The sequence below is a fragment of the Solanum dulcamara genome, chromosome 5 (genome assembly GCF_947179165.1).
Source record: "Solanum dulcamara chromosome 5, daSolDulc1.2, whole genome shotgun sequence".
In the NCBI taxonomy this organism is placed as follows: Eukaryota; Viridiplantae; Streptophyta; class Magnoliopsida; order Solanales; family Solanaceae; genus Solanum; species Solanum dulcamara.
The window spans coordinates 3,520,441-3,542,057 of NC_077241.1; the positions used below are offsets into that span (position 1 = coordinate 3,520,441).

General features: G+C 33.1%; 1 long non-coding RNA gene across 10 annotated transcripts; it reads left to right on the plus strand.

Moving 5' to 3' along the window:
- Window positions 1-37: 37 nt before the first annotated feature.
- Window positions 38-20,831, plus strand: LOC129888816 (uncharacterized). 10 transcript variants are annotated; one of them, XR_008766721.1, is made up of 19 exons: window positions 38-103; window positions 268-333; window positions 498-563; window positions 734-853; window positions 1,664-1,780; window positions 3,796-3,938; window positions 5,449-5,514; window positions 5,685-5,804; window positions 6,677-6,747; window positions 7,800-7,939; window positions 9,362-9,882; window positions 10,751-10,816; window positions 10,988-11,113; window positions 11,944-12,060; window positions 14,192-14,250; window positions 14,854-14,968; window positions 17,361-17,523; window positions 18,019-18,162; window positions 20,402-20,831. It is a non-coding gene; the product is annotated as an uncharacterized LOC129888816 (long non-coding RNA). The 10 variants fall into 10 exon arrangements; XR_008766728.1 differs by lacking the exon at window positions 7,800-7,939 and having other exon boundaries at window positions 20,407-20,831; XR_008766724.1 differs by lacking the exon at window positions 7,800-7,939 and having other exon boundaries at window positions 17,366-17,523.
- The last annotated feature ends 786 nt before the right edge of the window (window positions 20,832-21,617 follow it).

A 21,617-nucleotide genomic window follows, 5' to 3' on the forward strand; every position in this document is an offset into this window, starting at 1 on the left:
TTTTGTGTTTGTGTTGATTATACTTTTCATCAAGTAGGTGAAATGGCGTCGATGAAATTGGATTAATTTCCTAATTTTCTCTCGAATTCTCTGCAGCATTTCGGTAAGTTTGATCTACCTGTACTTCATCAAAATTTTTCCGACTCAGAAAACAATCGCTACTTATAATTCGAAGTGAAAATTCGTGATGAGTTTTGTTTTTGCTACATTTTTCAATTTTTTTTTTCATTTTTTGTGTTTGTGTTGATTATACTTTTCATCAAGTAGGTGAAATGGCGTCGATGAAATTGGATTAATTTCCTAATTTTCTCTCGAATTCTCTGCAGCATTTCGGTAAGTTTGATCTACCTGTACTTCATCAAATTTTTTCCGACTCAGAAAATAATCGCTACTTATAATTCGAAGTGAAAATTCGTGATGAGTTTTGTTTTTGCTGCATTTTTCAATTTTTTTTTTCATTTTTTGTGTTTGTGTTGATTATACTTTTCATCAAGTAGGTGAAATGGCGTCGATGAAATTGGATTAATTTCCTAATTTTCTCTCGAATTCTCTGCAGAATTTCGGTAAGTTTGATCTACCTGTACTTCATCAATTTTTTTCTGACTGAGAAAACAATCACAACTTATAATTCGAAGTGAAAATTTGATATCTAAACTTTGAATTCATGATGAATTTTGTTTTTGCTACAGTTTAAACTGGATGTGTTTGTGTTAATTATATTTTCATCGTGTAGGTGAAATGGACTACTGAAATTTCAGTATTTGTGAAATTTTAGTTTCATCGAGTAGGTGAAATGGCTTAGAAGGAATTGGATTAATTTCCTAATTTCTCTCGAATTCTCCGCAACATTTTGGTAAGTTTGAGCTTCCTGTAATTTTTTGTTTGAATCAGAAAATAATCACCTCTTGTAATTCGAAGTGAAAATTCTATATCTAAACTTTGAATCCATGATGAAATTTTGTTGTTGATATTTAAATTGGCTTGATTTCCTAATTTTTGTGCTTCAGATGGTTTAGAAAGTGATTCTTCAATTCCTTTTGAAGAATCAATTCCGTAAAAATAGCTCTGTCATAATTCTTTTTTTGAAAGTTTTGAATTGCATGAGCTCAAATTTGGTGCATCTTATGGTGTACTTGCTTTGTTGAGGTGGTACTAGGGGGAGGGGAACGAGAACGAGAACGGGAAATTAGGTGAGGGGATTACAAGGTATGGAATCGGACCCCACCCACATGAGGTTTTGGCAAGCTTAAGAATGGATGTGGTACCTATAATCAGGCCCAACCATTGCCGTACTTGAGAAGAAAGAATAAAATATTCTCTTTTTATCTATCTTAAGGCTGCCACTGATTTCTTATCTGGTATCTTGATGTCCTGTGTGTAGGGTTGTTCGGAAATCCTTTTGCAACTTCCTGGACGTTCATACTTTGTTCTGTAGTCTTTCAATTACCATATAGTTTCTATAATGTAATAAACGCTATATGTCATCGATTGTGATGTTTACGCAGGTTGACTCCTCAGATTTTTTAATTCCTGGCTTCTATGTGACATTTCTTGCGACACTTTTTTTTTACTAGTTGTTAATTGATTGATTGCATGTGTGCATTTTTTTATGGTAAAATATGAAATGATTATTGATTTTTCTTTAAATTTGGATTTGAGACAGTATGTTGGGGCTTTCAGAAGGTGTTATGGAACCAATTTTGTGCATTTATGGAACCAAGTTACTGGTAGCAGGATTCTTGGTTACACACAGTTGTCGGAATCTGACCGCTCTTTTGTGGTTAGTAATTTCACCCACGCGCCTGGTATTCTTGTAGTTTTTACTTTTGATATCTATCATCATTTGCTTATTATGTTTCGGTTACTGCACTATTTGGTTGTTTTTATTTCTGTCTTGCAGGCTTTGCTCTATTTCTCTTATTAGTTGTTATGTTTACTTCCCGATTTTCTTTTTTTGTATACTTGAATTTGTTTCATTTGAGCCGAGAGTCTTTCGGAAAACATGCTTTCTACCTACACGAGATAGTGATAAGGCCTGCACACATTATACCTTACCTTGACCTTGATTCCACTTGTGAGATTTCACTGGGTATGTAACCTCTCATTTTATTGATATTAGAGTGAGCAGGTGAGCCTATGCTCATTTTGCATTTTAGTGCTGTTTATAGAATTGATAACTTGCTTTCTTTTGTGATTTATTATTTATGTGGCTGAAATAAATTAAAGTTGTAGATATTAAACTTTTACTTATTTGTAATAGGTAAAAACTCCTAATATTCAATACTTTAAAATTAACTAAAATTTCATTTCTTAAATCTTTCCCTTTTTGAACTACAGTAAAAACTCAATAAAGTAATATTCGATAAAGTAATAATCTCGCTAAATGAATATTTTTCTCCGGTCCCAACTTGGGCCAGTTATATTAAAGTAATTTTCTCGCTAAATGCATTAGATAATAATTAAAAATAAAGTATTAAAGGCCCAGAAAAAATATAAAGTAATAATTACTAAAATACATCAAGAATTTATATATATTTAATCAGTCAATAATACTAGACCAATAACTATTTCTAGCTTTTTCCTTTTATAGTTAACATAAAATCTCTTCATATTCTATATACTTGAATACAATTAGAAACATTAAACTTTACTAAATTCGTTTAGCTTTCCTAGATTTAAATAATAAATATGCAAAGACTACACTTTTTAGTTTCCTAGATTTAAACTTTTTGAAATTCTTAATTCAAATATTTTTTTTCTTTCTTATGGCACATACTGTAAAATACTCTCTAAAATAATAAATATTTATTTATCGATAAATAAATATTTTATGCATTTATCGATAAACTAATAATCTCGATAAATGAATATTTTTTTCCGGTCCCAAGCATATGCATTTATAGAGGTTTTACTGTATATTATATGTCTTAAATGCCCTGAAAATGCTAGCTGCTCCTGCAAGGATGTTCGCCATCGTACATGAGAAAATAGATGGCTGAAATCCATGAGCCTAACTATGGCCCTCGCCTTTTGCTTGGTACTTTTGAGACTTCTTACGATGTTGTTTCATACAAACTTTGTGGTGATATGGTCCAACTCAATTTTCCTGATCACAAAAACAAAGCTCAGAATTTAATTGGCTTTAGCAGTTTGACACACAGTGGAGTTCCAGAGAGGTCCACGGTTAAGTTCACGGATTTCAGCAACCCTTTTCCCCATGTTCGTTGGCGGACACCCTTGTAGGTGCAACTGGCATTTTTTGGGTCACCTTTACTTCACATGCAACCCTTTTGGAAACTTGCTTAGGTGTTATATATACAAAATTAATTATCAAATTGATTATACTGAATTGTTTATTGTTTCCTCCTTTCTGTATTATCTAAAATTTAATGTATATATAACTGATTAACTCCTTATGTATTTGGTATCAAAGTCTTACTCTTACTCTTTTTCTTTTTGAACTATTAAATTCTTATTTATCATTACCTTTTGGTATCAAAGTCTTACTCTTACTCTTTTTGAACAACTCACTTGCTCCTTGATTCCTCAATTACAAATACTACCCATAAATCATATTGAACTACTTAAAACTCAATTCTCTTTCAAATTAGTCTTATTTTTTAAATGTCATACTTTGCTCTACAACAACAACAAAATAAAGGCATAAAAAATAGCCCAAGCAACTTCCAAAAAAAGTTACATGCGTGACCAAAAAGTTACATTCTTTGAATTTTCTGATTTCTTCTTTCTTTGCATGTATTACGTATAAATTTTTTACTTTATACTTTTATTTAGGAATTTGAGAAATTGGGGTTTCAAGAATGGAAGGCGGGACTTAATAATTAAAGTCTCGAAATGCATATCGATTTTTTTGTGGGAGTTGATTGGATGGATGACTGAAGAAGTTGTTATTGTGATCTACGAGTTCATACTAAGAGGTTAGAATGAACTTTCACATCTGGAAAAAAATATCGATTCTTTTTTCCGATTACTTCAAATTTTCACATCTGGAAAAGAATTTGCATGCGTAACTTCTGTGTTAATTGCGATACAAGGAAGAATATGTTTGATTGCTTTTGACAAGTAGGGAGAAATCAAATTCCTCCATGTTTTACTGCCTTATCTAAAAATACAGCCCCTAAAACATGCTGAACAACTCAATTGAGTTCTCTTCCAAATCGATCCCATTTCCCCAAAATGGTACACTTCTATACGGGAAAGAAGAAAATCACCCAAGCAAGTTTCAGGAAAGGTTGCATGCTAGACAAAGGTGATAGTTTAATTTTTTTTTAACCTATTCACTCTTTAAAAAACCTGAATTTATTTTCTCATATCTTACTCACGTCTTTACCATTTCGGAACCCTGTTTTCTTTTTCTTGTTTTCTTGGAACCCTGGTTTGTTGGCACCCTTTTTTGTTTTTTTGTTTTTTTGGAAGCCTGTTTTCTTTTACTTGTTATCTCCTCCCAAGCAGTAAACAAAGGAGTACAAATAACCTTCTCTCTCAGAAACTGAGAAACCAAAAAAAAACACTCTCGAATTCTACATTGCAATTTCGATAAATTTGATCTTTCAGAGCACTCTTTTTGCCAACTCAGAAAACAATCGCAAGGTATAATTCGAAGTGAAAATTCGATATCTGAACTTTGAATCGATGATGAATTATGTTTTTGCTACCGTTTTCAAAAAAAAATTCCATTTTTTTCACCGAATGTGTTTGTGTTGATTATATTTTTCATCAAGTGGGTGAAATGACGTAGAAGAAATTGGATTAATTTCCTAATTTTTCTCTCGGATTCTCCGCAGTAAGTTTGAGCTTCCTCTACTTTGTCAGTTTTTTATGCATGAATTTTCTGTAGCATTATTGGAAGTGCCACCCCCAGATCCGAATTTAATCAAAGCTTCAATAAACACATTTCTCCCAAACAAAAAAAATATAAATTCTCATCATAAATTCTCTGCAATAATTTGAAAGAGCTTTTGAAACGTGATGTTTCTGTAGTTTGTTATATTGCTTTCCAATTCCAAAATAGTAATAGCCTAATTATTACTTTTTTTTTTTAATCTATTCATTCTTTAAAAAAAATTCTCTTATAAAATAACCCGTTTCAAACCCGACTCAATTCATCTAAATGGGTCAAATTTGTCACGCTTTTACCGTGGTTTTGTTCTTGTTTTCTTCTCCCAACAGTAAATAAAGTAGTACAAATAACGCCTCTGAAACTGAGACACCACAAAAAGAAAAAAAGAAGACTTTATTCTCTCGAATTCTCCACACCATTTCTGGTAAAATTGATCTTCCGGCACTTCATCAAATTTTTTCCGACTCAGAAAACAATCGCTACTTATAATTCGAAGTGAAAATTCGTGATGAGTTTTGTTTTTGCTACATTTTTCAATTTTTTTTTCATTTTTTGTGTTTGTGTTGATTGTACTTTTCATCAAGTAGGTGAAATGGCGTCGATGAAATTGGATTAATTTCCTAATTTTCTCTCGAATTCTCTGCAGCATTTCGGTAAGTTTGATCTACCTGTACTTCATCAAATTTTTTCCAACTCAGAAAACAATCGCTACTTATAATTCGAAGTGAAAATTTGATATCTAAACTTTGAGTTCCTGATGAATTTTGTTTTTGCTACAGTTTAAACTGGATGTGTTTGTGTTAATTGTATTTTCACCGTGTAGGTGAAATGGACTACTGGAATTTCAGTATTTGTGAAATTTTAGTTTCATCCAGTAGGTGAAATGGCGTAGAAGAAATTGGATTAATTTCCTAATTTCTCTCGAATTCTCCGCAACATTTCGGTAAGTTTGAGCTTCCTGTAAAAAAGAATTTTGAATAAAAAAAATAATCACCACTTGTAATTCAAAGTGAAAATTCTATATGTAAACTTTGAATCCATGATGAATTTTGTTGTTGATATTTAAATTGGCTTGATTTCCTAATTTTTGAGCTTCCAATGGTTTAGACAGTGATTCTTCAATACCTTTTGAAGAATCAGTTCAGCAAAAATAGCACCTTCAAATTTTATTTATTTTTTTGAAAGTTTTGAATTGCATGAGCTCAAATTTGGTGCATCTTATGGTGTATTTGGTTTGTTGAGGTGGTAATAGCGGGAGGGAAATGGGAATGGGAAATTAGGAGAAGGGATTACAAGGTACAGAATCGAACCTCACCCACATGGTTTTGGCAAGCTTAAGAATGGATGTGATACCTATAATCAGGCCCAACCATTGCCATACTTGAGAAGAAAGAAAAAAATATTCTCTTTTTATTTATCTTAAGGCTGCCGCTGATTTCTTATCTGGTATCTTGATGTCTGTCCTGTGTGCAGGGTTGTTCGGAAATCCTTTTGCAACTTCCTGGACATTCATATTTTGTTTTTTTGTCTTTCAATTACCATATAGTTTCTATAATATAATAAAGGCTATAGGTCATCGATTTTGATGTTATCGCAGGGTTGACTCCTCAGATTTTTTAATTCCTGGCTTCTATTCACACTTAAACATCATATGCTTGTGAGAATTATTTTTACTAGTTGTTAGTTGATTGATTGTGCATGTGTGCATTTTTTTTGTGGTAAAATATGAAACGATTGTTGATTTTTCTTTAAATTTGGATTTGAGACAATATGTTGGGGCTTTCCGAAGGTGTTACGGAACCAATTTTTGTGCAGTTATGGAACCAAGTTACTGTTAGCAGGATCTTGGATACACACAGTTGTCTGAATTTGGCCGCTCTTTTGTGGTTAGTAATTTCACCCACGCGCCTGGTATTCTTGTAGTTCTTACTTTTGATATCTATCATCATTTGTTTAATTTGTTTCGGTTACTGCACTAGTTTGTTGTTGTTCTTATTTCTTTCTTGTAGGCTTTTTTCTATTTCTCTTATTAGTTGTTATGTTTACTTCACTAATTTCGTTTTTTGTATACTTGGATTTGTTTTATTTGAGCCGAGATTCTTTCGAAAAACATCCTTTCTACCTTCACGAGGTAGTGATAAGGCCTGCATACACTCTGCACTACCCTGACCCCACTTGTGAGATTTCATTGGGTGTGTATCCTCTCATTTTATTGATATTAGAGTGAGAAGGTGAGCCTATGTTTATTTTGCATTTTAGTGCTGTTTATAGAATTGATAACTTGCTTTCTTTTGTGCTTTATTATTTATGTGACTGAAATAAATTAAAGTTATAGATATTAAATTTTTACTTATTTGTAATAGGTAAAATGTCCTAATATTCAGTATTTTAAAATTAACTAAAATTTTGTTTCTTAAATCTTTCCTTTTTTGAACTATATTACATGCCCTAAATGCCCTGAAAATGCTAGTTGCACCTACAAGGCTGTTCGCCATCGTACATAGGAAAATAGGTGGCTGAAATCCATGAGCCTAACTATGGCCCTCGTCTTTTGCTTGGTACTTTTGAGACTTCTTACGATGTTGTTGCATACAAACTTTGTGGTGATAAGGTCCAACTCAATTTTTCCTGATCATGTGCATACAAAAACAACCAAGCTCCGAATTTAACTGGCTTTAGCAGTGTGACACACAGTGGAGTTCTAGAGAGTCCACGGTTGGGCTCACGGATTTCAGCAACCCTTTTCCCCATGTTCGTTGGCGCACACCTTTGTAGGTGCAACTGACATTTTCAGGGTCACTTTTGCCTCGCATGCAACCTTTTCTAAAACTTGCTTAGGTGTTGTATATACAAAATTAATTATCAAATTGATTGTGTAGTGTTTATTGTTTTTCCTTTCTTCTCAAATTTATTTTAACAATATAAATTCATGATTCAGCAAGTTTCAGGAAAGGTTGCATGATAGGCAAAGGTGGCCCTGAAAATGCTAGTGGCACCTACAAGGGTGTTCACCATCATACATGGAAGAATGGGTTGCTAAAATCCATGAGCCTAACTATGGCCCTCACCTTTGCCTTGGTACTTTTGAAACTTCTTACGATGTTGTGTATTACGATGTTGTTGCATACAAACTCTGTGGTGATAAGGTCCAACTCCAACTCAATTTTTCTGATTATGTGCACACAAAAACCAAGATCAGAATTTTACTAGCTCTAGCAGTTTGACACACAGTGGAGTTCTAGTGAGGGCTACGGTTTGGCTCTCGGATTTCAGCTACCCATTTCCCCATGTACGTTGGCGAACACCCTTGTAGGTGCAATGTCATTTTTAGGGTCACCTTTGCCTTGCATGCAACCTTTTCTGAAACTTGCTTAGGTGATTTTCTTCTTCCCTGTATAATAGTGTAACATTGTGGGGAAATGGGACTGACTTTAAAGAGAACTGAGTTAAGTTGTTCAACATGTTTTAGGGGTTGTATTTATACTTAAGAGGACAAAAAGTGGAGGAATTTGATTTCTTCTACATGTTTGTATACATGTGAAGTTATGAAGTTAACTAATACTTGTCAAAAGCAACCAAACATCTTGCTTTTAGTAACAATCAACACGAAGCTATGCATGCATTATTTTGGTCTCATGCAAAGATCGTCGAGAGGGGACAATGCATTACACCTCAGAATACTTCTTTTCTAAAAATTTTTTCCTTTTAAACTTTTCCAATTTCAACACTACTGACCAAAATCATTACTTCTTCGTCTTCTTCCGAGGCAGATGAATTTGGAATGTTTATTAACAAAAATGAAGTAAACCCTGACGTCAATCCTGAAGAAGTTGAATGTGGATAATTATAGACTAGAGATCTTTAGTCAAAAGATTGGTGCTTTGAGTATATGTACATTTTTGGAAGAGTGTAAATTTACTACCGAATTAAGGTATCCTCTTATCAATACAAGCTCTCATACCATGGTCATCTGGGGACGAAGGGAAGAGAAGGACATGTGGTCTTCTCTACCCAACACTAAAAAAGCAATCTCATAAATGAAATAACATTGTTGTATTGGGTTGCACGTAAAATATCACATTGATATTTAGGTTCCAGACTCGTCGTTTGCTGGTGTCTTCTTTTTCTTGGATTTTTTTATCTCAGACAGACGCTAGTCTCTTTCTTCTATGAAACCAACTAAAATGATCAGTGCTGAGAAAGTTAACATCTTGTGCTATAAATTATCCTTTGATGTATATATCAAAGATGCTTCTAAATTATATTTTCGCAAAGATTAGTGTTGTATGTACATAATTATGTCGTGTTTACTGAATTGATTATTGTTTCCTCCTTTCTGCCTTAGCTAAAATATTAGGTATATAGAACTGATTAACTTCTTATGAATTTGGTATCAAAGTCTTACTCTTACTCTTTTTTCTTTTTGAACTATTAAATTCTTATTTATCATTACCTTCTCCTATTTCTTGTGCAATTGTTTTCTATATTTTTGGTTGACAGTTCAGATAAACTCTACCGATAGAATTGGAGACGCGTATAACAACTCAATCTAATAGTTCTTATATACCACGTGACTGTTTTGATCATCGTTATGAACGTTGAAGGACAAAGAAGAATAGCTTGAGAAGATGTTAGGGCATTATATTGCCGATGGGAACGATAAAAGAGGTATATAGGGCATGAATCTATGATAATGAAATATCTTACTTACTCTTTTTCCTTCTTAATTTTCGATTATCATTTAATCCTATTTGTTCCACTATAAATAGGAATTACATATTGGAATCATTTGTTTTTACATCAGCTGCATAATCATTTACTCCTTTGTTATGTTTACTTCTATATTTTCTTCTTCTGTATACCTGGATTTGCTGCATTTGAGTCGAGGGTCTTTCGGAAACATCTTTTCTTCCTCCACGAGGTAGTGGCAAGGTTTACGTACACTCTACCCTTCTTAGGCCACACTTGTGGGATTTCATTGGGTATGCATCCTCTCCTTCTATTGATATTAGAGTGAGAAGGTGAGCCTATGTTCATTTTGCATTTTAGTGCTATAGAATTGATAACTTGCTTCTCTTTGTACTTCTTTTAAATATCATATTCCTTTAAGTTTGTTATTATTTATGTGGATGCTATACGTTTCACCCCTAAGCACCTAATATAGGTTACTAAATTTATTAAGTTTTCAACTTATGTGCTCACAACTTTGGTCTAGTGGTAAAAGCACAAACACATGATGTATGGGCTAAGCATACTTTGTCAATCTTTTATACCGTGAATTTTCTGTAGCATTGTTGGAAGTGTTACCCCCAGATCCGAATTTAATCAGAGCTTAAATAAACACATTTCTCCGAAACAAAAAAATATAAATTTTTATCGTGAATTCTCTGCAACATTTTGAAAAAGCTTTAGAAACATGATATTCATGTAGTATGTTAAATTTCTTTCCAATTCCAAAACAGTTATAGTTTAATTATTACTTATTTTTTTAACCCATTCACTCTTTAAAAAATCTAAATTTCTTTTTCTCTCATAAAATAACCGGTTCCAAACCCGATCCAATTCATCTAAATGGGTCAATTCTGTCATACTTTTACCGTGGTTTTGTTTCTTGTTTTCTCCTCCCAGCAGTAAACAAAGTAGACATATAATGCTTCTGAAACTGAGAAACCACAAAAGAAAAAAAGACGACATTATTCTCTCGAATTCTCTGCACCATTTCTGGTAAACTTGATCTCCCAGCACTTCATCAATTTTTTTCCGACTCTGAAAACAATCACAACTTATAATTCGAAGTAAAAATTCGTGATGAGTTTTGTTTTAGCTACAGTTTTCAATTTTTTTTTTCCATTTTTTGTGTTTGTGTTAATTATATTTTTCATCGGTTAGGTGTAATGGCGTAGATGAAATTGGATTAATTTTCTAAGTTCCTCTCGAATTCTCCGCAGCATTTCGGTAAGTTTGATCTACATGTACTTCATCAAAAAAAAATCCGACTGAGAAAACAATCACAACTTATAATTCGAAGTGAAAATTTGATATCCAAACTTTGAATTCATGATAAATTTTGTTTTTGCTACAGTTTAAACTGGATGTGTTTGTGTTAATTATATTTTCATCGTGTAGGTGAAATGGACTACAGAAATTTCACTACTGAAATTTGAGAAATTTTAGTTTCATCGAGTATGTGAAATGATGTAGAAGAAATTGGATTAATTTCCTAATTTCTCTCGAATTCTCCGCAGCATTTCGGTAAGTTTGAGTTTCCTGTGATATTTTTTTTGAATCAGAAAATAATCACCAGTTGTAATTCGAAGTAAAGGTTCTATATCTAAACTTTGGATCCATAATGAATTTTGTTTTCGATATTTAAATTGGCTTGATTTCCTAATTTTTGTGCTTCTGATGGTTTAGACAGTGATTCTCTAATTCCTTTTGAAGAATCAATTCAGTAAAAATAGGTCCGTCATCATTTTTTTTTTAAAAGTTTTGAATTGCATGAGCTCATATTTGGTGCATCTTATGGCCTACTTGCTTTGTTGAGGTGGTAATAGGGGGAGGGAAATGGGAACGAGAAAAAGAACGGGAAATTAGGGGAGGGAATTACAAGGTACGGAATTGAACCCCATCCATGTGAGGTTTTGGCAAGCTTAAGAATGGATGTGGTACCTATAACCATACCCAACCATTGCCGTACTTGAGAAGAAAGAATAACATATTCTCTTTTTATGATCTATCTTAAGGCTGCTACTAATTTCTTATCTGTTGTCTTGATGTCCTGTGTGCAGGGTTGTTCGGAAATCCTTTTGCAACTTCCTAGACGTTCATACTTTTTTCTATAGTCTTTCAATTACCATATAGTTTCTATAATATAATAAAGACTATACGTCATTGGTTGTTGATGTTTACGTAGGGTTGACTCCTCCGATTTTTTAATTCCTAGCTTCTATTCACACTTAAACAGCATATGCTTGTGACACTTTTTTTTACTAGTAGTTAGTTGATTGATTGCATGTGTGCATTTTGTTTGTGGTAAAATATAAATGATTATTGATTTTTCTTTAAATTTGGATTTGAGACAGTATGTTGGGGCTTTCAGAAGGTGTTATGGAACCAATTTTGTGCATTTGTGGAACCAAGTCACTGTTAGCAGGATTCTTGGATACACACAGTTGTCTGAACCTGGCCGCTCTTTTGTGGTTAGTAATTTCACCCATGCGCCTGGTATTCTTGTAGTTCTTATTTTGGATATCTATCATCATCTGTATATAGTGTTTTAGTTACTACACTATTTTGTTGTTGTTCTTATTTCTTTGTTATGTTTACTTCTCTATTTTCTTTTTTTGTATACTTGGATTTGTTTCATTTGAGCTGAGAGTCTTTCGGAAAACATCCTTTCTCTACGAGGTAGTGATAAGACATGCATACACTCTACTCTACCTTGACCCCACTTGTGAGATTTCATTGGGTGTGTATCCTCTCATTTTATTGATATTAGAGTGAGAAGGTGAGCCTATGTTCATTTTGCATTTTAGTGCTGTTTATAGAATTGATAACTTGCTTTCTTTTGTGCTTTATTAGTTATGTGACTGAAATAAATTAAAGTTATAGATATTAAATTTTTACTTATTTGTAATAGGTAAAAACTCCTAATATTAAGTACTTTAAAATTAACTAATATTTTGTTTCTTAAATCTTTCCTTTTTTGAACTATATTACATGTCCTAAATGCCCTGAAAATACTAGCTGCACCTACAAGGCTGTTCGCCATCGTACATAGGAAAATAGGTGGCTGAAATCCATGAGCCTAACTATGGCCCTCGTCTTTTGCTTGGTACTTTTGAGACTTCTTACGATGTTGTTGCATACAAACTTTGTGGTGATAAGGCCCAACTCAATTTTCCTGATCATGTGCATACAAAAACAACCAAGCTCCGAATTTAACTGGCTTTAGCAGTGTGACACACAGTGGAGTTCTAGAGAGTCCACGGTTGGGCTCACGGATTTCAGCAACCCTTTTCCCCATGTTCGTTGGCGCACACCTTTGTAGGTGCAACTGACATTTTCAGGGTCACTTTTGCCTCGCATGCAACCTTTTCTAAAACTTGCTTAGGTGATGTTCTTCTTCCCTGTATAAGAGAGTAACATTTTGGGGAAATGGGACCGACTTTCAAGAGAACTGAGTTAAGTTGTTCAACATGTTTTAGGGGTTGTATTTATACTTAAGAGGGCAAAAAATGGAGGAATTTGATTTCTTCTACGTGTCTTGTATACATGTGAAGTTATGAAGTTCACCAATACTTGTCAAAAGCAACCAAACATCTTGCTTTTAGTAACAATTAAACGGAAGCTACGCATGCATTTTGTTTGGTCTCATGCGAAGATTGTCGAGAGGGGACAATGCATTGCACCTCAGAATACTTCTTTTTCTAGAATTTTTTTTTCCTTTTAAACTTTTCCAATTTCAACACTACTGAATCATTACTTCGTCTTCTTCTTCCGAGGTGGATGAACTTGGAATGTTTATTAACAAAATGAAGTAAACCCTGAAAAAGTTGAATGTGGATAATTATGGACTAGAGATCTTTAGTCAAAAGATTGGTGCTTTGAGTATTTGTACATTTTTGGAAGAGTGTACATTTACTGCCGAATTTAGCTATCCTCTTATCAATACAAGCTCTCATACCATGGTCATCTGGGGACAAGGGGAAGAGAAGGGCATGTAGTCTTCCCTTCCCAACACTAAAAAAGCAATCTCATAAATGAAATAACATTGTTGTATTGGGTTGCACGTAAAATATCACATTGATATTTAGGTTCCACACTCGTAGTTTACTGGTGTCTTCTTTTTCTTGGATTTTTTTTAGCTCAGACAGATGCTATTCTTTTTCTTCTAAGAAGCCAACTAAAATGACCAGTTCTGATAAATTTAACAACTTGTGCTATAAATTATCCTTTGATGTTTATATCAAAGGTGTATCTAAATTATATTTTTGCAAAGATTAGTGTTGTAACTTGTACATACATAATTATGTAGTGTTTACTGAATTGATTATTGTTTCCTCCTTTCTGCCTTAGCTAAAATGTTTGGTATATATAACTGATTAACTTCTTATGGATTTGGTATCAAAGTCTTACTCTCACTCTTTTTCTTTTTGAACTATTAAATTCTTATTTATTTACCTTCTCCTATTTTTTGTGCTATTGTTTTCTATATTTTTGGTTGGCAGTCAGATAAACTCTACCGATAGAATTGGAGACACGTATAACAACTCAATCTAATAGTTCTTGTATACCATGTGACTGTGATTATCTTTATTAACGTTGAAGGACAAAGACGAATAGCTTGAGAAGATGTTAGGGCATTGTTGATGGAAAAGATAAAAGAGGTATATAGGGCATGAATTTATGATAATGAAATATCTTACTTACTCTTTTTCCTTCTTAATTTTTATTCCTGTTTTACTACATCAGCTGATTACATTTTTTCCTATTTGTTGCACAATTGTTTGTGTAAATTTGGCCGATAGTTCATATAAAATTTATAGGGACAATTTCAAATATACAAAATAAACTAATTAGTTTACAATAAATATAGCCATGTTTTATTTACATAAAAAATAGCCAAAATCATAGGAAATATACAGTGACTATATAATATAGCTTGCCAAAAGTCATAGAAAATATACACTGACTATATAATATAGATTACTTATACATGAGCTATACACTGAATATACATTATGATACACTCAAAAACTAAATATAGTTTGACTATATATTAAATATACACTGACTACTGAATATCGCTTGACTATATATGAAATATACACTAACTATACATGTCTATACAACGAATGACCATTTGTTTGGTAATTACTTTGGCCGAATGGCCACTGGGTGTAATTTGCCCAACTTTTTTTTTACACTTTTTTTTTGTGGTACAATATGAAATGATTATTGACTTTTCTTTAAATTTGGATTTGTGACAGTATATTGGTGCTTTCAGAAGGTGTTATGGAACCAATTTTGTGCAGTTATGGAACCAAGTTACTGTTAGCAGGATTCTTGGATACGCAGTTGTCTGAATCTGGCCGCTCTTTTGTGGTTAGTAATTTCACCCACACGCCAAGTATACTTATGGTTCTTGCTTTTGATATCTATCATCATCCGTGTATAATTTTATGTTTCAGAATCTCACCCGTGACATATAAAGTTGTATTTAAGTAAACACATTCGTCCTACGTGGCAATTCATGTATGATATACTTGAACTGATTTGTATTAAGTCACGTAGGACACGTGTGTCTATTTATTCAGTTTTATATAAATTTAAGTGCCTACTTGTGTACACCTAAAGTTAAAGGGCATAGATGTCAGTTAAAGGACACATTTATATATTGCGCCATTTTCAAAATATTTTTGTATCTCATATGCAACTTATTTTTCTCTTCTACTATCGATGTGATACTTTATGTGAAACCCACCGCTATAATGTCATTTCATTTATGAATAGCTCGCTTTTTTAGTATTGGGAAATGGAGTCTACCCACCCTTCTCTTCCTTTCGTACCAGATGGTCATGGTATGAGAATTTGTATTCATTCGAGGGTAGCGCAATAAATGTTACACTCTTCCAAAAGTGTACATTTACTATAGTTGTTCGAAGCACCCATCTTTCATCTCAGGCTCCTTCGTCCATACGTATATCCACATTCGAGTTTTTGTTTAAACATTCCGGATTCATCCACCTCGGAAGAAGAAAAAAGTAATGATTTTTGTTGGTAGTGAAGAAATTGAAAAGGCTTAAAAAGGAAAAAATTCTAAAAAAGGAAAAAACTCAAAGAAGTATTCTGAGGTGTAAAACATTGTCCGCTCTTGGCGACCTTTGCATGAGACCAATAAAAAAATTGCATGCATAACTTCCATGTTAATTACTATACAACAAGAAATCAAATTCCTTTCATTTTCTGCCTTCTTAACTACAAATACAACCCCTAAAACTTTTTGAACCTCAACTTAGTTCTCTTGCAAATCAGTCTCTTTCCCCAAATGTTACACTACTATACATGGAAGAAGAAAATCAACCAAGCAAGTTTCAGGAAAGGTTGCATGCGAGGAAAAGGTGACCCTGAAAATACTAGCTGCACCTACAAGGGTGTTCGCTAACGTACATAAGGGAAATGGATGACTGAAATTCGTGAGCCTAACCGTGCCCCCTGCCTTTGGCTTGGTACTTTGAGACTTCTTACAGTGTTGTTGCATATGAACTTTATGGTAATATTTTGGGGAAATGAGACCAATTTGCATATGGAAATTCCTTTTTCTTGCATGCGACCCCTCCTAGAACTTGCTTGGATGATTTTCTTCTTCTCTGTATAGCAGTGTGATATTTTGGGGGAAATGAGACCAATTTGCTAGAGAACTGAGTTGAGTGGTTCAGTATGTTTTATAGGTTGTGTTTTTAGTTAAGAACACCGAAAATGGAGAAATTTGTTTTTTCTTACGTGTTTGTATGCATGTGAATTTTTGAAGTTCATTAATACTTGTCATAAGCAATATCTTGCTTGCAGTAGCCATTGACACGAAAGCTACACTGGCAATTTCCTTTTTTGGTCTCATGCAAAGATTGTTGAGAGGGGACAATGCTATACACCTCAAAATACTTCTTTAGGTTTTCTTCTTCTCTAGATATTTTTTTCCTTTTTCAATTTCAACACTATCGATCAAAATCATTACTTTTCTTTCTTTTCCGAGGTGGATAAATCTGAAATGTTGATGAAGTAAACCCTGATGCCAGTACTAAAAAAGTTGAATGTGGATAAGTATAGCCAGAGAGCTTGAGACAAAGATGGGTGCTTTGGGTAAATGAACACTTTTCTAAGAGTGTACATTTACTACTGAAGCTATCCTCTGATAAATACAAGCTCCCATACCATGGCCATTTGGGGAAGATAAGGACGTGTAGTCTTCTCTTCCCAACACTAAAAAATAAATCTCATAAATGAAATAACATTATAGTATTGGGTTGCATGTAAAGTATCACATTGATATTTAGGTGCCGGACTCGTAGTTTGCTGGTGTCTTTTATCTCAGACAGATGCTATTCTCTCCCTTCTGGAAACCAACTAAAATGACTAGTGCTAAGAAAGTTAATATCTTGTGCTATAAATGAAAGTTGGTGCTTAAATATCAATGTTGTAGTTAAGAAGGCAGAAAATGAAGGAATTTGTAAAGATATTTGTAAAGATCAGTGTTGTATATACATAATTAATTATCAAATTGATTGTGTAGTGTTTACTGAATTGTTTATTGTTTCCTACTTTCTGTCATAGCTAAAATGTTATGTATATATACCTGATTAACAACTCCTTATGAATTTGTTATCAAAGTCTTACTATTATTCTTACTCTTTTTCTTTTTGAACTATTAAATCCTAGCTCATTTATCACCACCTCTTCTCCTTTTTGTGCAATTGGTATCTATAATTTTGGTTGACAGTTCAGACAAACTCTACTGATAGAATTGGAGACACGTATAACAACTCAATCTAATAGTTCTTATATACCACGTGGCTGTTTTGATCATCGTTGTGAACATTGAAGGACAAAGAAGAATAGCTTGAGAAGATGTTAGGGCATTGCTGCTGGACAAGATAAAAGAGGTATGTAGGGCATGAATCTATGATAATGAAATATCTTACTGCACTCTTTTTCCTTCTTAACTTTTGATATCTGTTTTACTATATTAGCTGATTAATTATCATTTTTTTCTATTTGTTGCACAATTGTTTTTGTGTGATTATGACTGACAATTCAGATAAGCTCTATCCATAGGACATGAAAAGTCTGTTACGTAATTTATTAATTCATGTTATGTTATCAATTTAATAGATTTTTTGTGCTACATGAAAATTGTTTTGTGTTTTTTTTGACTGACAGTTCAGATAAACTCTACCGAAAACGCATGAGAAATCTATTACTCAATCAATTTAATAGTTATTATGCCACATGGAAAAATATAAATGCATGCATGCATAAGCAACCATGTCAATTGCAACTATAAATATGATCTTTGTTGCTTTGTTTGTTTTCCTTCTTTGAATTTTCTGAATTATTCTTTCTTTGCATGTATTATGATAGATTTTTTTTTTATTTAGGAATTTGAGAAATTGGGGTTTCAAGAATGGAAGGTGAGACTAAATAATTAAAGTCTCCAAAAGCATATCGATTTTTTTTGTTGGAGTTGATTGGAAGGATGACTGAAGAAGTTGTTATTGTGATCTGCGAGTTCATACTAAGAGGTAATAATTCAAATTTTCATATCTATAGTCATAATATTTCACTAATTGTGATTTCAATTTTGCTATTTTGATTATCCTCTCTTTCTTCATATTGTCGGCTTTTAATTCTGCAGCTTCATTGAATAGTGACTGTTGATGAATGTGAATATGATGAGGGAAATTTTGTTTTCCCTTTTAAACTTTTCATATTTCTAAAAAAGTATTCTGAGGTGTAAAACACTGTCCACTCTTGACGACCTTTGCATAAGACCAAAATAAATAAATTACATGCGTAACTTCCATGTTAATTGCTATACAAACAAGAAGTTTGATTGTTTTTGAGAAGTATTAGTGAATTTCACAAGTTCACATGTATATTTATAGTACATGTAGCAGAAATCAAATTCCTTCATTTTCTGCCTTCTTAACTACAAATACAATCCCTAAAACATACTGAACAACTCAACTCAGTTCTCTTGTAAATCGAGCTCATTTCCCCAAAACACTACTATACATGGAAGAAGAAAATCACCCAAGCAAGGTTCAAGAAAGGTTGCATGAGAGGAAAATGTGGCCCTAGAAATGCTAGCTGCGCCTACAAGAGTGTTGAACATACATGGGAGAAATGGAAATTCGTGAGCCTAACCATGGCCCTCGCCTTTGACTTGGTACTTTTGGGACTTCTTACGATGCTATTGTGGTTTATGATGCTGTTGCATACAAACTTTATGGTGATAAGGCCCAACTCAATTTTTCTGATCATGTGCACGCCAAAAACCAAGTCTAGAATTCAACTGGCTTTAGCAGCTTGACATATAGTGGAGTTCCGTAGACTGTGAATATGGTAAATGAATCTGTCTATTAATAATGATTCCGAAAGCAACTGCTTCAGCTTCTCTGCAGGGCAAGCTTCATTTCCGTTTCTGGATATCAACAAAAATGTTGAAAAAGATAACAATGATGAAAGTGTAGGATTTGGTGGAGTGTGGAAAGATTTGAATGTGAACTTGTCGGAGATTGATCATGGATTTTGGCCACCCATTTGCCCTACGTATGCTGGCAAACATCCTTGTAGGTGCAACTAGCGTTTTCAGGTCCACCTTTGTCTTGCCTACAACCTTTTCCTGGAACTTGCTTGTGTGATTTTCTTCTTCCTTGTATAGAGTAGTGTGATATTTTGGGGAAATGAGACCGATTTGCAAGAGAACTGAGCTGAGTTGTTTAGTATGTTTTAGAGGTTGTGTTTGTAGTTAGGAAGGTAGAAAATGGAGAAATTTGGTTTCTCCTACATGCTTGTATGCATGTGAATTTGTGAACCTCACTAATACTTATAAAAAACAATCAAACATCTTGCTTGTAGTAGCAATTAACACGGAAGCTGCACATGCAATTTCTTTTTTTGGTCTCATGCAAATATCATCGAGAGGGGACAATGCTTTACACCTCAGAATAATTCTTTAGGTTTTCTTCTTTTCTAGAATTTTTTTTCTTTCTAAACTTTTCCAATTTCAACGCTACCGATCAAAATCATTACTTTTTTGTCTTCTTCCGAAATGGATGAATTTGGAATGTTTAAAACAAAAAAGGATGAAGTAAACCCTGACGTCAGTCCTGAAAAAGTTGAATGTGGATAATTATAGACTAGAGAGAGCATGAGGCAAAAGATAGGTTCTTTGAGTAAATGTACACTTTTGGAAGTGTACATTTACTGCCAAAGCTACCCTTTGATAAATACAAGCTTTCATACCATGACAATCTGGGGATGAAGTCATCTCTTCCCAAACTAAAAAAGCAATCTCATAAATGAAATGACATTATTGTATTGGGTTGCACGTAAAGTATCACATTGATATTTAGGTTCCGGGCTCTTAGTTTGCTGGTCTTCTTTTTCTTGGATTTTTTAGCTCAGACAGATAGTGTTCTCTTTCTTCTGAGAAACCAACTAAAATGACCAGTGCTACGAAAGTCTTGTGCTATAAGTTAACGTTGGTGTTTATATCAAAGGTGTTTCTAAATTATATGTTTCGCAAAGATCAGTGTTGTATATACATAATTAATTATCAAATTGATTATGTAGTGTTTGCTGAATTGTTTATTGTTTCCTCCTTTCTGTCTTAGCTAAATATAACTGATTAACTCCTTGTGAATTTGGTATCAAAGTCTTACTCTTGCTCTTTTTCTTTTTGAGCTATTAAATTCTTATTTATCATTACCTTTACCTATTTCTTGTGCAATTGGTTTCTATATTTTTCATTGACAGTTCAGACAAACTCTACCGATAGACTTGGAGACGTGTATAACGAATCAATCTCATAGTTCTTATATACCATGTGAGTGTTTTGCTCATCGCTATGAACGTTGAAGGATAAAGAAGAATAGCTTGAGAAGATGTTAGGGCATTGCTGATGGACAAGATAAAAGAGGTATATAGGGCATGAATCTATGATAATGAAATATCGTACTTCGCTCTTTTTCCTCCTCTTAACTTTTGATTCCTGTTTTACTACATCAGCTGATTATCATTTATTCATATTTGTTGCACAATTGAGTTAATGTCATTGCATTCAGAGTCGCTAAAGCTTTTAAATGTTGGGTATGTGTTCGGACTATTCCTATCTAGCTTTTAAAAATGTCACATTTTAAGAGAGAATCACCCAAGCAACTTTTTTTTTAAAAGTAATTGTATATTGATAGAGACATTTTAGAGATTATCTATCATGTGTGATTTGCCAAAAATTCTACAGATTGATTGTTATTCTTCGCGTATGGTTCGATATATATATATATATACACACACAAGTTCATGAATGGAGATGGAATTGAGAAAGTATGTGTAGACATCGAAATTTATTTGGATTTACGATGAGGGTCCAATGCCCCATTTTGTAATCATTTTTTCCTACGATTAATTTTCTTTATGAAAAATATATCTTGCACGTATATGTCGCAACAATTTATTTTTTATATTCTCGCGTAACTATTTTACATGTTTTCAATTGATTGCAAGTCACTAAACAGAGACCTTGCACGTTTTTTGCCCACCAATTTTTATAAATATGTATCAAGAACAAAAAGTTAAAAATAACAAAACATTCCCTTCGTGGAAAATTATATTTGCTAAAAGAGAAGATATATTTTATATGAGGCTAGTTATTATACATGTTGCTACACGTATATTATTTTATGTCAATTATTCTAATTCTTTTTTTTTATTATCAAGAATATAAATTGATGAACACAAAAAATTGAGAATAAAAATCCCATTTTTAATTTGAAAATTATTTTCTATATGAAGGTACATAAGATGATATATTTTTATCTCAAATTCTCTGCAACATTATGTAAGTCTGTGCTTCTTGTATTTTTAGAGAAACACTTTTTTTCTTTTTTTGATCATTATTGTATGTTTGAGTTTCTTGTATTTTAACACACATTTTATTAGAAATCATGTATTTTTTTGTCAAAGATTCTGCAGA